At 34.0% G+C, this 17775-nt stretch overlaps 4 protein-coding genes across 4 annotated transcripts in view; 2 read left to right on the plus strand and 2 right to left on the minus strand.

The window, feature by feature from the left end:
* LOC129795035 (probable asparagine--tRNA ligase, mitochondrial) overlaps nucleotides 1–17775 on the plus strand; it is a 1173171-nt gene that overhangs the window by 749608 nt on the left and 405788 nt on the right. The gene's annotated exons all lie outside the window — the stretch shown is intronic.
* The window catches only part of LOC129794972 (mucin-2-like), an 826140-nt gene that overhangs the window by 537635 nt on the left and 270730 nt on the right, over nucleotides 1–17775 (minus strand). The gene's annotated exons all lie outside the window — the stretch shown is intronic.
* The window catches only part of LOC129795002 (sodium-dependent nutrient amino acid transporter 1-like), an 899230-nt gene that overhangs the window by 475667 nt on the left and 405788 nt on the right, over nucleotides 1–17775 (plus strand). The window lies entirely within an intron of this gene.
* LOC129794996 (uncharacterized) overlaps nucleotides 1–17775 on the minus strand; it is a 69720-nt gene that overhangs the window by 44490 nt on the left and 7455 nt on the right. The gene's annotated exons all lie outside the window — the stretch shown is intronic.

A 17775-nucleotide genomic window follows, 5' to 3' on the forward strand; every position in this document is an offset into this window, starting at 1 on the left:
CTTGAATTGTCATAAAAATTCGGCAGTTGTATTCGAGATTTTTGGACAGTTAATGTAGGTAAGTAAATCGCACGAATGCAATTTCTCGTTGACTTCTTCCCACCACTTGCCCTCCCGCTTTGGACTTCTTCACCTTACAACACAGAAAGTATCTTAACCACCTGCCTTCGAACCCGTCCATCCATTCACCTCATTGAGCACCTTCCAGAGTAATAAATTAACGTTGGGAGGCACACGGACAACAACCAAAAAAAAATCCACTGAAAGGCACACAAGATGTTGGAGGGGAAGGAAGGCGCAATGCAAAAACTCGCAGGCTCCATTTTGAGATTCATCAGTTGTGCACACAGCCTCCCGTCTGCGGGGCCGTCAACAAAACCCAGGAGGGAGACATACGGTGATTTTTGCTACAGAGCTGATTGACTGAAGCAAATTTTTCAAATGATGATGCCGAAAAAATTTAAGAAGCAAAGAAATTGGCTTTTTGCGTCCCTTAACTTGTAACGTCAAACTTGAATAAACTTCTAACAAAGAGACTATTTACGGCAGTTTTAGGCCATCGCCGTTGTTTTAAATTTAAATTGCTTAACGAACTTATTCAACAAAATAAAATAATAAAGAAAAATGAAACAACCTAGAAGAAACAGAACATCAAGACAAACAGATCGCACCAGAGCATCAGGAAACTTAGGTGGAGAGAAGAGGATCCAAGCCATAAGGAAAGCGCAAAGCGACCGACCGTTGGGACATTTGAAGCTTCACCATTGCGAAAGATTTCAAGAAGAATAAAGTTTCTGAATATTTTCTGACAGAGGACATCAAGAATATGGCTCCTGATTTTTTTTTCTAACTTAGATCTTCAGGAATTATAAGATCTGGGAACTTGGCTAGATCTTGGCTAGAAAATCAGATTAAATAAGAAACTTCAAAACTAAGAAGAACCAGAAAGATTTTGTGATTAGGAACTTAAAGAACTTCAAGAACCAGAAAGATTTTTAAGTAGATGACACGAAGAATCTGATTTCTAATCTTGTTCTGTCTTGTATCATCGAGAAAAATAAGAATCTGAAAGATTTTCTGACGAGAAACTTAAGGAACTTTGAAAACCTGTAGAACCTGGAATATTTCTGGTTCTTTCCTAGTTTAGATATTCACGATATTCAAGAATACTTATAGCCTACAAATTTTCTTGTCTATAAAGACTTCGAAATCAAGAAGAACCTGAAAGATTTTATGACTAGAATCTTAAAAACTTGAACATTTGAAAGATTTTCTGGTGGAGGACAACAAGAATATGATTTCTGATTTTTGTCCTGACCTGATCATCAAGAACAATAACATCCTGGTACGTTTTCTTGTCTAGAATCTTCAAGAAGAACCAGAAAATTAGTAGAAGCAGAAAGATTTTGTGTCTAGAAACCTCAGGATTAAGAGGACCAGAACGATTCTCTGACTAGAAACTTGAAGAACATGAAAAACCTGGAATGAAGGGACATCAAAAATATGATTTCTGATTTTATTTCTAGCTAGGACCTTCAAGACCAATATAAGAATATGAATTCTGAATTATCTTCAGGCTTGGACCTTCTAAAATAAGTCAGGCCTGATTAATTTTCCAACAAGAAATATCAAAGAATATCGATTTCTGATAAAAAATTACTTTATAACAAGAAATGCAAAGCTTCTTTGCACTTCTAAAGTAACTCTTAAGTAGTACAATAGTGCGAACTCAAATTCCTTCTTGGGCAATTATTTCAATTTGCTCGCTCCCTCCAAGTTTTGCTTTTTTTTTTTTGGTGGAAGGTTGTGCCACACATTGAGAGACATTTCAAGGGAAATCGCAATTGCGAAACTTCCGCCAATCTCGGATTATTTAGTCATTTGAAGGGAAAATCATGGTGCGGAGTGAGAAAGATTCAATTGACAATGGTAATTTTCGTGGATGTTTTGAAAGAAGAGGTGAAAAAAGCAACACCTGGAGACGAACAAAAAAAACGCATTGCACGGTAATTGATTTATTGCCCTTTTGTATACAAAGGTATATAATAAAAAAAAAGGGAGAGGAAAATTTCGAGAGTTTCGTGGCCTCTTTTGGCCCTTTGCGGGAACTTTCAGCAAATTAATGTTTCTTTATTTTGGTTTTTTAATTTGGCAAAATCTTCCATTGAAACTACATCACAAATTCAATTTTATCATTCCCCACTTTTACGATTTATTCGCTTTGGAGCTTTTTTCTTGTTGCTTCTTCTGTATCCATCAAAGTCTTTAGCTTTTGATGTGTTGCAAATGAGACAACAGACTGTGAGACGGAGTTAAAATAAAAAGTGCATTAATGTCTAAAAATAAATAAGAGACTTTTTTTCTTGACGAATGTAAAAAGGTCAAATGAAAAATATATTTTGAGTGGTTTCTTTTTTATTATATCTCCATGTTCTATTGGGTAAAGAGGTAAGAAAGAAGCAAAAAAAAAAAGACAAAAGAGGGAGGAAAGAGGAAGGAGCACAGAAAACATGCAGAGAAGGCAAATTTTATACTTTTTTTTGCTAAAAAATAACCCGAAATTGCAAACAAATTGAAGAACCCAAAAACAGCTGCGAATTTATTATATATTTCCTCCCGGAGGGGATATGTTGTGAAAATGTAAGATCTCTCGCAGATTATTCCACTAAGAAAGCTTTATTAGGGTTTTTTTGACGGCAAAAATGCAATTTTTAAACAAAAGGAAAAGTTGTAAGGAAGAAAACCTTTAGATGGAGACGCCTGGTAAAAGTTCTATGCAATATATGTTTTAAAGTTCTTTTCTTTTAAATCTATTTCTATCTTCGTTTCTTTTATTTTGTACTGCTAATGGACTTATATACCTTTAGTGCCTACAATTTATTTGTTCTCAATAATTTTAAAAATTAGGTTAGAAAGTAAAATTTTACATATTAAATTACTTCGACGTTTCGGATATTTACATCACCTTCTTCAGGTATGTTATCTATTTCAGAATTAAAAAAAAACTTAACAATTTTGCACTGATAAAAATAATTTGATAAAATCTTCTTAACATTTTGAAGGATCGAACATAATTTTTAACACTCGTATAGCCTTTGAATAGTTCTTGGAAATCCCATTTATAAAGAAATTCGTTTTCATTTAATGTTTCGAAATAAAAAAGCGTTGCAGTTTTTCATTCTTAAGTAAGACCTTATGAATTACTAAATTAAGGTCCAATCAGGAAAATGTATTAAGAATTATAACATAAAGTACCTTTTCGATTCATAATTCGAATTTTCATTTATTTCTTTGATTTTTAAAACCGAAATCCGGTTTTGATTTTCTGTTTTTTTAATTACCTATTTAGTTGATTTCTAAACATAATTTGGTAATTTAATCTATTTCTTCATTTTGCGTAAAAAGATTTTCGAATTCGAACTATAATCGATTTTTTTTAATTCGTAAATTCTTGACGTAAATACGCACGGGGGCGACAATAGTGTGGATGCGGAAGGAGAATAATACTCCTATTAAAACATCTATAATCGAAAACACTTCTTCGAAAAAGTCGTAATTTTGGATTTAGTTAGTGATACCTAACCTTATTTTATTTTAAAAGAAATTAATTTTTATAGTGATTTTTAATTTTTAGTTTTTTTCGATATCGAGTTTCTAACTTCGAAATCAAATTTTCGGACTTTGATTTAATTTATAAAAAAAATTAAGAAAGTATACTAAAACGGATTCTAAATTCTAAATTATATCAGGATCTGTTGTGAAATTTACAATTTCTGTATTTTTGACTGTTCCCTGTAGAATTCGAATTCGAAGTCCAAATATTTGATTTCACAGTTAAAAATTTGGCCTCAATGTCTGCCGAGAACGTCTGAACCAATTACACACAAATGAAAGGTTTGAAGAAGCCCCTCAAATATCTAAAATATCACAGATTCGAAAAATTTTCGAAAGGGGCTTTTCTATTAAATCTACTAATTCTTATCTAGCGGATTCTTCATGATTACATTTTTAATAAAAGATCCTAAGCCAATTTTTTTAGCGAATTATAATTCTTTAAATAAACTCAACACCCAATAGCCAAATACGTAAACTTTCGCAATTAACCACCATATAGGCGTAAGGGCGTTGTTAAACAATTTTACAGCAATTTGGGCATGGACTTTCAACAAATTTCTTTCCGGACCCACAAAAATCCCTAAAAACGAAGACAAGAGCCAACCTACTTTGCAAACCATAAAACTAGGTCAGAAAGCATCTTCCAGAGTAATTTCCTTCCCAAACATTTTTCGCGCGCGCAGTAAAAACGTGCTGCTAATGTCTTTGCGAGAGAGAATGTCTTTAAAACGTTATTTGGGGAATAACTGTTCGCACGGCTACCAAAAATGGCTTTTAAAATGACATAAAGTTTGCTCATCGAGATAAGGAGTTGCGAAAATTGTTTCAGTTTCAAGACGACGACGATTTTTTTTTGCCGAAAATTATTCGCAAATTCTTCAGAGAGTTTTGCATGTAAATATTTATTGAGTAAAGTGGTAAAGTGGTATGTTACAATATGGTTTTGTGGTTAAAAGTGTACATAGAGAGGAATTGAAAAAGATTTTTTTCTTGGCGGGAAAATAAATCAAAATGTTAGGTGCGAACCCTCTAGAAACCTTCGAAGGGCATAATTAATCAGCTTTAAATTAATTTTCATGCAAAGGTTGCATTGTGGCAAAAATTGGGCTCTTTTTCGAAACACCATCGAATTTTTTTTTAGCAGCAGCCTGTGGTGTGTGTGACGAATGGAAAAGCCATCGAGGCAGCGCTCATGAGTGGCAAATAGCGATGTATGTAACGCAAAGAAAAAAAAACATCTCGCGGGTCGCACTAAGAATTTTTCGGGCTGAATGTCAAACTCATTATTTTGGTTACTTGTGTGTGATGTGAATAATGACGATATAATAACAGTTTTAATTCTATAATGTCACAGATTCTTTTTTTTTGTCAATACTCCATCCAAGTCTTGCTCATTCGGCAGGAAAACTCATTGGAATTCAAGCCGTGTCACACATTTTATGCCCGAAAAAAATTTTACAAAGAGGAAACCAATAATTTATATTAATTTGTCTCTTAAAACTCAATTATTAGAGAATGCTGTTTTTTTCTTCTTCTATTCCTGCCCCAATCAGTCTGTCTTGCTTATAATCCGTGAGTTTTTTTTGTGGTACTCCTCAGGCACGAACAGAAAAAACTGTAGGGAACGGTGTGTGAAAGAATTTATGTGGCATAAGGAGGCACCAGGCGCCTCCACTTTGGTGGACACAAGTGGAGGCGCCTGGTCAATTATTCCCAACTCTTCCGTGCTCTTTGCATCGAATTTCAATTGAGTTTTTGTTATAGCTCTGCAAATTTTCTTAAGAAGACGATTGAGTAATTATTTTCTGGAATTGTTTGGGATTGTCGTGGAGACTTCTTTTTAGTGGGAATATTTCTTTTTCTTTAATAAAATTCCCAGAAATTAGAAACATCTGCTGGGTTTTCTTCAAATTCGTCCAATTGATGAATCATAATATAATAAAAAAAATCTCATTTGATAGTTTAAAGCTCATTTTGTTATGAAAATCACAAAATGGAATAAACAAAATATAAAGGGTAATTAGAGAATTTAACTTGATCTGAGAAATATAAGAAGCTGTTTTGTAAATTAATTACAGCGTGAATTCTTTTTCTATTAGCGAATTATTCTGTTCGACCAGGAATTTTTATTCTGTAAGCAAACAGTTTTATTCTGTCAGCGAACTTTTTGAATATTTGTAAATACTTCATTCTGTCAAGAAATATTTTATTCTGAAAGAAATTGTTCTATTCTCTACGAATACAAAAAACTCTGTCAGCTGAGACTTTGTATTCTGTAAGCGAATAAATTTATTCTCTAAGCAAATTCTTTTAATTCTTTTATTATTTAAAAGACTAAAGATTTCTTCCATTCTATAGACCTTTGAAACTGAACGTATAAATTTAATAAAAAAAATGCTAAAAGACATTAAAATCATTTTATTTAGAAAAAAAACGTATAATTTAGAACCCTCTAACGTTAGAAAAATTGTTAACCTAAAAAAAACCGTCCTACGTTAAAAAATAAAAGTCAAGACATTAGAAAATTTATCTAAACGATAGATAAAAAATCCTTAAAACATAATGTCAAAAGCATTAGAAAAGAAAGCTCTAACGTTAGAAAAATAAGGTCTATATTTAGAAATAAACGACAAACGTTAGAAAATAAAATGTCAAATGCTGGAAATGAACAAAAAAAATAGTCAAAAGTTGCTTATTTAAATTTAACGGCCATTAATATATTTTAGCAATTTCAATCTTCATAAACTTTGACTCCGAAATCTGTCATTTTAATCCATTTTTGTAATCTTCAACAGTAATAAATATTTAATTACCTATGAATTTAAATTGCGGCTTTTGCTATCTTCCTAATAAAGAAGTTTCTGCCAAAAAAAATTACAAATAAATAAAATAAAATAAAAATTAATTTCTAAGCATGATCGTCTCCATAACAAGTGATCTTTTCTGCTCAACTGAGCACCCCCTTTTGCTATTTCTCTTTATGACCAATCCACTTATATATATTTTCCCATCAATTTGACCTCTTAAGCGCAATATTTTTGTCAATTTCTCGATGCGCCACGAGGAAATTGTCAATTTCTATTGTCTCTCAATTGTGTAAGATGATTATGATGAATTTTTTTCGTCAATTCTGCATATTCTCCGGCCATGGGGATGTGTCCGTGTGTGTGTTCTTTGGGGAGAATTTGTTCTCGTGCGTAGTCAATTTGTTTGTTCAATCATTTAAATAAACTGATAATAGGCCTCCCCGCACCAAACTGAATATCTAGAAAATTTCTATACATAACATTGACTATATGTAGGACCATTTATATATATGTACTCCATGGGCCATCTTTCTCTCTGTATCTCGTGTGAGAGAGGTGCCTCACATCATACTTTTATGTATGTACAAACGTTCTGGGTGCGAGAGAAATAAAAAAGGCCATCGCGGGAGAAAAAAAAAATGAAAGAAAGAAAGAACGATAGAGAAGTTGAGGTCGAAGATACATAAAAATTTCTCGCGCACATACATCAATTTCTATCATTTCATTTTTCGGGGTGGGTACATACATATGTGGAGCTATATATAATACATTATCTATATAATAAAGAAAGGTCTCTCAAAAATATGGTGTCTGTTCATCTATGCATTTCTACACCGTTGGTCCGATCGTGATGAAATTTGGTACAGAGATTACTGATACCAGGCGGTTTTTACCAACGGCATTCATTTTCCCCCCAGAGCCCCCCTTCACATAGCCCCCATATAGAATTCATGATTTTTTGACTACTTTTTGAATTCGGCGCCATAAATGTTGTGTGAAATTCACTTTTTCCCTTTGAAATATCTGTTGGAGGTTTTTGCGTGGCCCATCTATATAATAAAGAAAGGTCTCTCAAAAATATGGTGTCTGTTCATCTATGCATTTCTACACCGTTGGTCCGATCGTGATGAAATTTGGTACAGAGACTACTGATACCAGGCGATTGTTACCAACGAATACATTTTCTATTGGACTTTATTCATCTCAATTATTTTCTCTATATAAAATTTGCGCGAAGCGCAACTAATCCCCGCGAAGCGGGGCGAGGTAAATTGGAGCGAAGCGACAATTTACCTCGTATATTATATTTGCCACTGTAAACAGACGCAATTTTGGTACTGTTTGCGTCGTTTAACAATAAAAAAAAAATGAGCGAATGATGAACAATTTTCAAGGTTAACCCACACATATGTACATAGTACGCGCAATTTGGATTTAAGTGAAAATTTTATAACGTGGCACCTATAAAAGGAAGCAAAAATGTACATTGGGGCTTTTTTCTACTAAACATCTCACCTCCCCACAACAATGACTACCACAGCCTTTTTTTTTTTCGTGAGCGCGGGAGGAAAAAACTTTGAGCTTTTTTTTTGTTGTTCTTCGCGCGACAATCCTAGCTATGTATTATTTTCTTTTTTTTCGCACACAGAAGTCTTGCAATTTTATTGTAGAGACACGACCGCAAGAAATAGCATTTAATTGTCTGCCTATTTGTATGCATTGCCCCATGCATCGTGACAATTTTTTCCCGTGCATTAAAAGGTAGCTTCTATGGAGTATATGAATTTATTTTAGCACCATCGCGCCGTGTCAAAGAATTTTCACTTCCGTCGAGGTATTCACGAAGGATTTTTGCACCTTCACAGATACCACGTAGGTCATTGAATCCCTCACTCAGGGGGGAGACTTTTTTTTGTGTTTTGTAAATTTTTTCCACATCAAGAGATGACCGGATATGACGCACAATGACTAGCCATCCGTACACTCACACACACATAGTCCTCACAAGGAACAATGCGGGGAAACAGTACGTATAAGAAGAAATCTCATTGAAATTTCCTCAAATTCCTCCAAAAAAAAAAATTCTCTGCACTTTGTTCTAGTTTAGCAGAAAAATTAATTAAATAGTTATTGCAGAAAAATCCGTGTTCTAGTCTGGAGCACAAGAAGAAAGAATGAGATTTATTGACCGTGAAAGAAAGATTTCTTGTATAACAGATTTTTCTTTGTAAAATTATTTTAGGAATTTTAATGGATTTTTTTTCAATTCTAATAAAAGAACCTCTATGTTTATAAAAAAAAACGTCTACTGAAAACTTCTAACTAATCTCATTTTTTAGGAAATTTTCTTCCTTGCAAGTCTTTCTAATTGTAAGATCACTTTGCTGAAATATTATATTTTCAGCTTCTCCTAAACCTCTATGCGGTTTTTGCCCCTTTCCCTTATCTTTCCCCTATCTTTTTCTGAAGATAGTGAAAATATTAGCTGACAGAATAAAAGAACTTTGCTGACAAAATGAATATATTTTTTGATAGATTAAAAGTATTAGCTGATAGAATAAAAATATTTGACATATTCTTCAACATTTGACAATTATTTTCTAACTTTTGACATTTATAGTTAGACGTTTTTCTATCTTGACATTTCTGTACTAATTTTTTGACGTTTTTTTTCTAATTTTTGACATTCCTTGCTTAATCTCTGTGGTTTATTTCCTAAAGTTAGACGATTTTATAAACTTTTGACATTTATTTTCTAACGTTTAATGACTCCTTTTCAACTCATAATATTTCGATTTATTAGGTTTGACGTTAATCATCTAAATTAAGACGTCTTTACTACCTTTTGGCATTTTCTTCTGACGTTTGATATTTTTTAAAGTATTTTTTAACCTTTAAAAGTCCAAACAGAGTGAACTTTTGAGTGGTTAAGAATCCATTCTTCACTATTCATTATTATTTCTATTCATTATTTGTTGAATCATTGATCAGTAAGTTGTTTAATTCTGTCAGCGAAATTTAAAAAATCAAAAGATTAAAATTTTTTAACCAAAAAAGTTGTTTAAATGGCTCAAAAACATTCCTTTTAAAGAACTTAGTTGAACTTGATCGTTTTGCCTAGTTTGTACAATTTCACCCTAAAGTTCTTAGGTTCAAATCTGAATGTTTTATTTGTTTTAAATATTTCTTCCCAATCTCCCATTTGTGCTGATTCTCTCGTTATTTTGTTATACAAATTGCATGAGTGCCCATTGGAAATATTAATTTTTTATTGCAGAACGAAACAAAATATCACAGTTGAAATCCTTCGCTCCAATTCCTCAGGTGTGTGACACAGGTGATAACAAAAAAAAATAATTGTGCATTTCCCATTGCACCCCACACGATACGCACTACGGCGGCAGCGGAAAATGTGTGGGGAAAAGAAGTTTTGTGGACGGCTTTTGCCCAACGAGGAAGTTTCTTTTGCTCTCCCTCCTGCTTGCCACACCTGTCTGCGTGCAGACTTTCAGCAATAAATGGAGACCGGACGGGGCATATTTTCACCGCAAAATGTCTATATGATGTCTGTGTGTGTGTGTGTTCAATCCCACCTGCGGCACGCAGAAAAACTTTTTTTTTGCCACGAGAGGGAAAAAAATACCAAATACCAAAGCTCTTGTTTTTTTTTTTGTTAACCAACAGCATCGCCTTAATCGTTTTTGAGGTAATGTACGAGGCAAGAATTCCACTCGAAATGTGCGCTCTGCCTCTCATATTGGAGTCTCTCTCTTTTTTTCCCTCTGTGTGTATTATGGCTCTGGGGAGCTACGAGAAGCTGCGTGGGGATGGTGGCGCGGAAAGTGCGAACAGCATTGCAAAATGGGCTCTCTGTGGGCTTTTTTTTTCGGTGTAAATGGCGGAAAAATAAATCTAAAAATACAAATCAGGAGATTGCCTCATATGTGCAAGTTGCACATTCACATTTTGCTCAAATGAACGTGCCAAGAGGAGTGGAAAAGTGGTTGAGAGTTTTCTCGTCTACCCATGGAAATTTCTTGTGGTGTGATGAAGAGATAAAGAAGCTGTTGCGATCCATTTGCAGGCATTACATATATTAGAGCTTTCGTTGAGCTTTTAGGCTTTTTTTTCCAACAAGGAGTTATAATCAATGCTGTTGGCTTGCTTTATCCCTCACGCAAGACACGAGATGTACATACGTGCGTGCGTGTAGGGGTGTTCGTACACCCATTGTGTGTTGCGTCTATAAGTTCAATGAATTTCGTTAAATGTGTGTGATGGCAAAAGAAGCTTATAAACATTAATGTGACGACGATTTTAAATACATAAAAAGCGACACATTCTCTTACACATAGACTCCTCTTGTGGTATTTTCTTTCGTCTTTTCTTGCGTCTCCCCGCATGCCCCATCTCTTGCTCAACCATCACCCCGCCGATGTGCCCACCCCGCGCGCGCAAACCCATGAAAAATGTTTAAACGAGAGAGAGAGAGCGTGAGGAAAGAAGAAAAAAAAGCGAGGAAAAAAAAGCAAAGCAAAACTTCAACGCACAACACTTTGGCTGGTGGAGCCAGAAATACACAACAGAAAAGTTTTAGGCGACGACATATGGGAGTGCGAACGGAATGGGTGGTATGTGCGAGAGGGACACACTAACATGGCAACGTTGGCGCTGCCATCACTTTCGCTGGCAGTTCAATGCACTCAACTGAGGCGCACGATTTGAGATTTTACACTAAATGCCGTGACTCACAGAGTTCCTCGCCACTTGCGACCAATCACTCCTTTCGCACCCCACACAACACATTCATACCCTCTCTATGCGGGCAGCTTCCATCCGCCATGGCCCTCTGGCGGATACAGCCACAACATTGCAATACATTGATCCCATTGATCACTGCTAATGTACAAAAATTGCTCTAATGCTAATCCTTGGTGCAATTGGTTAGAATACATTAAAATAATGCTTAGTTTATGAGTTCTAATCCTGCCTCCTGATATGAGAAATAGTAGGGGACTTCCGGGATACAAAACGTAAGGACCCCATTACAAATGAAAGTGTGTCAATTTCAGTGAAGAAAGGCAGAATTTCTGTTCTAGATTACGAACCTATATAAACGGTTGTTGCATCCACAGAACGTAGCTTTTTACAATTTAAAAGAATTTTGACGTTTGATGTGTGTTTTGGCAATATTTGACGTCAGTTTTCTAACGTTTGACAATCTGTTTCAAACCGATGTTCCCGAAGATTATAAACCATACTCCTATGTTAAAAGATAGGATCGATTTTTTTTATTTTCCTATCTAACGTTTGACATTTTTTCTAGACTTTGACTTTACTTTTCTAAACTTTAAAATTAATATTCTAACGTTTGACGTTTCTTTTCCAACACCTTATGTTTCTTTTTTAACATTTGACAGTTGTTCCTGACAAGAATAACACTGTTTTTAAAACGTTTGACATTTCTTTGTAATTTTTGACACTTCTTTTTGTGTTTTCGACCTTTATTTCCTATTTGACGTCTCATTCTAACTTTGACATTCCCTTTTAAACGTTTAATATTTCTGAATATTTTTCTAAAGTTTTTCATTTAATTAAACGTCTGTTTGACGTCTCATTTTCAAATGCCTGACATTAATTTTCAATCATTTAAGGTTTTTTTGTAATTTTTGACAGCTTTTTCTTTTAGGTTCGACTTTTTTTATATTTGACGTTTAATTCAATATAATTTGACATTTTCAAAGTTTAAAAATACAACTTTTCTACAATTAAACGTTTAATATAACTTTTCTTTTCTACCGCCTAATGTTTCTTATTTGACGTTTGACAGGTGTGTTTGACAACAATATGATTGACACTTTATTTTTAGAAGTTTCTCTTTTCTTTGTTATATGTCATTTAATAAAAAGTTTGGCAGTTCTCTTTAAATGTTTTATTGTACATTTGTTTTCTAACGTTTGACGTTTTATTTCCTAAAGTTTGATTTTTCTTTTTTACTGTTTTTATCAAGTTTCTCATTCGAAACAACATTTGGTCATAAAAAGTAGCCGCTTTCGCTTATTTTCTAAAAAGGGTTTAATTTATCGTTTGAGGTGTTTCTTTCTAAAAAATGACATTTCTTTTGACGTTTAATTTATCACAATCATCAGAAACAATTGTATCTCCTCTATCAATTTAATAAATTAATTTATCGTTTGACATTTATTTTTCAAAAATTGACATTTCATTTCTAACGTTGGAAAATCATTGGCACGAAAATAATTTCTTTCAATCCCCTCCAGCATAAACCTGATAAAATGAGTAAACTCCTTTGCAATTTCTTATGATTTCTCTTGCAAAATTCTAAACTTGATAATTTTTTCGGTATAACCTTTGACTTAAGGCACAAGATTCTGTGTTTTAAGAGACTTTCCCATGGATCTGTTGGTGCGCTCTTCCCCAACAAAAGTGTCAAATTTATCTCCTCTTAAACTCAGCATTACACACAGAAAAAAATGACGCACATCATTTCATAACCTCTGAGGCCAGTCAGCGCTGAACACCTTCAATTAGCGAAAATTTTGGCGTTGTTATAGCGCAAAAAAAAGTGTCTCGGGGGTATATATCTGTGCGAGTTCATCGCGGCATACATATTTCTTTTCATCTCTCTCCCCGTAAGAAAAAAAACCATTAGCGCGCTCTGTGGAAGGCTTTTATATAATTTTTTTTTCTTCATAAACTAATCCTATGAATATGACTTTGAACTTGAAATTGCTATATACAAATATAAATATTGTGTGTCAGAATGATTTAGAGTGAGAGAGAGAGAGGTTAGATGTGCTTTCGCGATGTCAACTTCCGTTGCTATATATTGGATAAAATTATATATAGTTAGAGAGATGTTTGGGTGTAAATTGATCCTCGCACAGTTAACAAAAGAACCAAAGCTAAACCACATTAGAAAAGAAGAAGAAAAAAAATTACAAAAACATCCGCAGCACCTTTGAGATGCGGAATCCTTATACCCTGAGATTTGGTCATGATGGAATTTCTGTGGTATTTCCCCTTTGGCTAAATTCTTGGCAAAGAATCGACAGGTAGAACACACCGCGGGTTTGGGGTTCCGCCGTCAGAGGAAGTGAGAAACCTGTTGCCACGTGACCCCATACGAAAATTATTATATTTAGATAAAAAAAAAAAGAAAAGAAAAAGAACATGAGACTATGCGAAAATCAAGAGATGATACAAGTCCCAAAAAGAGATTCACAGATGAAATTCCCAGTGATTACGCAATGCGATCAGTTCGTGGATCTCTTTCCGCATGCTATGCAAATTTCCTTCGTGGAGTTGCCTGGAAATGACCACGAGAGAATGAATTATGTAATTCAGAACCATTTCTCACGCCTTTCTGCAACCATTTGAGATGTTCTTTTGAGTATTTTCAAAATGGAAATTAAATTGCTGTACGAGCAATAAATTCTGCTACAAATTCGATAAATATGGTGGTTCTGTCTTTGGTCATTTTAACATGTAATTTTCGACTTCTTTTACTCATACTTTGGCTGTCTTTGTTAAAGGTTGTTTGGTTCATTGAAAACCTATTTAATGATTTGATAGAGAATTTTAATGTACAAATGGATTTAAGAAAAGCTCCGCCAATCCTTACTTCACATAAATTAAGGTAAAGGGAATTATAAGGAACAATTTTCAACCAAAAAGTGGTTTGTTAAACCATCCTGGAACAAGAAAAAGGGTTATTTTGTTTTATCTCACTAAGAAATAAGATAAATTTAGGCCAATAGATGGTTTTTGCATTCGAATTAACAACTTTTGACAATTATTTTGCGGAATTCTAACGTTTGATGTTTCATTTGCTAACGGTGAATGTTCTTTTCCTAAAGTTTAACGTCTATTTCAACATTTTACGTTTTTCAAACGCTTAAGTCTTCCAAATTTAACGTTCCTTTTCCATCGTTAGATGGTTATTCAATGTTTAACGTTTTTGCATTTTTTTTTATGTTTATTTTCTACAGTTTGACTTTTTTTCTTCCATCACTCAACGACAATTCCGACGTTCAAAAGTTTATTTTACAAGTCTTGACAAATATTATTTTTTAAGTTTAGTTTTAATTTAATTAATCTTTTACAAACTTTACAAATATATTTTGAACGAAGATGTTTTATTGACGTTTAACTTCCTTTTTCTCACATTTGACATTGATTTCCTTGTTTGACATTTCTAACGTTTAAAGTCAATTGCAACATGAGATTTTTTAAATTTCATAACGTTTTCCTCAAGTTTTATAATTTTTTTTTCTATAATTTGACGTTTCTTCAATAACGCTTAACGAAGAACTCAACGTTAATTTTTTCTATCATTTGACATTTTACACTTCTATTCCAAAACTTTTTTTTTAACATTTCAGGTCCATTCTAACGTTTCACATCTACACCAAAATAAAGGATTAGATCGCTTAACAATTTTTCATTCATTTTGACATTTATTTCTAACGTTGTTTGATTTTTTAATACCTGACAATAAATCCAACGTTTACTATATCTTTCTCTCAGTTTTGATTTTTTTCTGAAGTTTGACGTTTTATTTATAATTCGAGACGTCTCTTTCAGTGCTAGATTTTTTTTCTAACGTTTGACAGCAATTCAAATGATTAACGATTTTCTTTATAATTTTCAACGTTTCGTTTCTGATGTTTCACGTTCTTCTCTTTCACGAGTTTCTAGTTTTTAACGTTTAATTTTTTTTCTAACGTTAGAATATCATTTTTTTATTATTCTTCTGTACTTTTTAGCCTCAAAATAATAAAGTCAAATGTGTGCCATGTAGAGAATTTTGATGGAAATTTCCTTCCCATCTGCAGCTCTCCATGGAGTTTCTAAGTGCTTTTAAATTGCAACCACACATCGTGTTCGCCACATCCCTTTGTTTGGATGTGTCTAATGATCAACAACAACAAAAAAGCATCCAGCCAACGAGGTACCACCAAAATGTTCTACAGAGACCCCAAAAATAATGGCAAAAACGCAAGAGTGTTGCAGAAAAATTGCAAGAAGTCATAAAGAGTGTTGAGCTGAGGCAAAGATATAAAAAAGCAGCGACTCTTTGGGTGCTTCTATACGAGCTTTGTACAAAATGTTGATGTGATGTTGCGGAGGGCAGGAGGTGCATTTTATGAGCATTTGGGAGAGGGAGAATGTGTAACAAGTTGAAAGAGTCTGATGGGATTTTTGATGGTTCTGTGACTGTTGCTGCTGCGTTTTCTCTCCTCCGTTGAATTCTTTTATTGTTTGGTTAAAAAAAGCAACACCCCACGGATACCCCGCCAATAGTTCCCCAGCTCTCGCAGCAGATCTGCGCACCACGGTGTTACCATTAATACGCGCCTTCTCCCCAACCGTGTCTTTTTGTTGCCATCCTAGCACGACTCTGAGAGGTATCTCGCATCCCATTCTTCTGCATTTGCGATGGCATTCCAAATCCCGCACAATGTGTACCAAAAGCAACAAACACCTGCCATTGACTGTTGCACTTTATATAAATATACCATTTTTATTTGTCTGAAAGTCCGCGTATTTTTTTTTGCACCTTTATTCCCACTGCACTGTTTCCACCTCAAGAGTTGCGCGATCTTCTTTCTTTTTTTTTGTTTCTTTTCTTGTACCCAAATCCCCTTCGCCACACAACTTCCATGTAATTATTTGCAGTATTGCCGTTTTTTTTTCTCTCTTAATTTCATATTCCTTCTTCCTTCCATCCGTACAGAGAATCTTCTTCTACTTCCAGAGAAAACAGCTGGTGCGTTCATATCAAAAATTCAATTATGCCCCTCTGTCTTTTTTTTTTATAAACCTACCTACATATCTCTGATCCACGGAGGGAAAACAAACATACGGCTTTTTATCGGAACCCACAGGAGTGCCACCGGAAAGGTGAAATGATAGTAAGTTGCGGTGAATTTCAATGTCAACCCAATATGTGTGCACCAACCTTCGAATTTTCCTCAATTTCCCATCATTTCTCCCCAAAAAAAAGAAATCGATTTTTCTTGCGCAACACATCAGGCCCTCTTTATCAGGGAATTTTGTGAATGTTTTTTTTCTACGCGAGATGATAAGACAACTTGACCTTTTATAATGGTGGCAAAACTCTTCGCACATGAGGGTCACAGTGAATTGTGATTGTCGCATTCAAGGTTCATCTTGTACTTGACGCGAGATACCTTCCTGTGATTACAAAAATTTTTTAAAAGTTGTTTTAGAAATAAAATAAAAACAAATAATTGATTTTTTTGGGGTGAATAGGTTCACATTGTTTAGGGGGAGTAATCGCGCCAGGAGGTTGAATGGAGAATGCCTCGATAGGAATTTTAAAGACAATTTGAGAAAAATATCTTTATCTGAGAAGTAATTTCAATTAAACATCCGAAAAACATACAACATTGAAACATTCACGCTGATGTTTCATCGGAGATACTTTGCAAAGTATTTTTTATTTGGATCCACAACAGAAAATTATTTCCCAATACGATTACTGTTATGATTGAGAATTTGTATAATTTTGAAAAAATAATTTAAAAAAAAAACTTGTCAACATACAGTGACGAAACATTTGCGCGCATGTTTCACATGTGTAAAGAAACATAGACCTCAATGGCTTAGTAATTGTTGGCATTTTTGTGCAAGTTTTTCAGGGGTGTAACTAGAAAATGTATTAATAGGGATGTTCATTTAGTTATAAACACCCTTTCTCATCCGCGTGAAACATAGAAACATTGAAACATTAGATCTTTTTCTAACGATTATTGTTTCTGTATATGTCAGAATGTCCTCTTTGACATTTTGTATATAAAATTTAACGCATTTTAAATTTATAAAACATTGTTGATTTTTAATTTTGTTCATTCTGGTATTTGTCGTTGTTTCAAAACAATTTGATGCTAAATCTAACATTTGAAGTTTCTTTTTTAACATTTGCCGTTAAATCAACAACTTTTGACGTTTCTCTTTTAACGTTTGTCGTTAAATCTTTAACTTTTGACGTTTCTTTCATACCTTTTTTCATGACCTTTGAATTTTAAATCGAAGTAAATTGGAGCTTCTAAGAAATTGACCAAAAAAAAGCTTTTTTTAGCTTTGACCTTTGATCACTTCAGGAACGGTTTTAGGTTAGTTTTCCTCAGATTCAACGCAATAAAATCACTCCATTTCCCCCTTGTTCCCTAAATAGGTATGAAATATTAACTGAATTTTTCTCATCGAGACAAAATTGGCAGAAAAGTGAATAACCGCGCTCTCACTTGAGAATTCATAAAATGCTCAATTTTATCCTGACACATCATAAATAATCCTCGCGCGA

Source organism: Lutzomyia longipalpis, chromosome 4, assembly GCF_024334085.1.
Source record: "Lutzomyia longipalpis isolate SR_M1_2022 chromosome 4, ASM2433408v1".
In the NCBI taxonomy this organism is placed as follows: domain Eukaryota; kingdom Metazoa; phylum Arthropoda; class Insecta; order Diptera; family Psychodidae; genus Lutzomyia; species Lutzomyia longipalpis.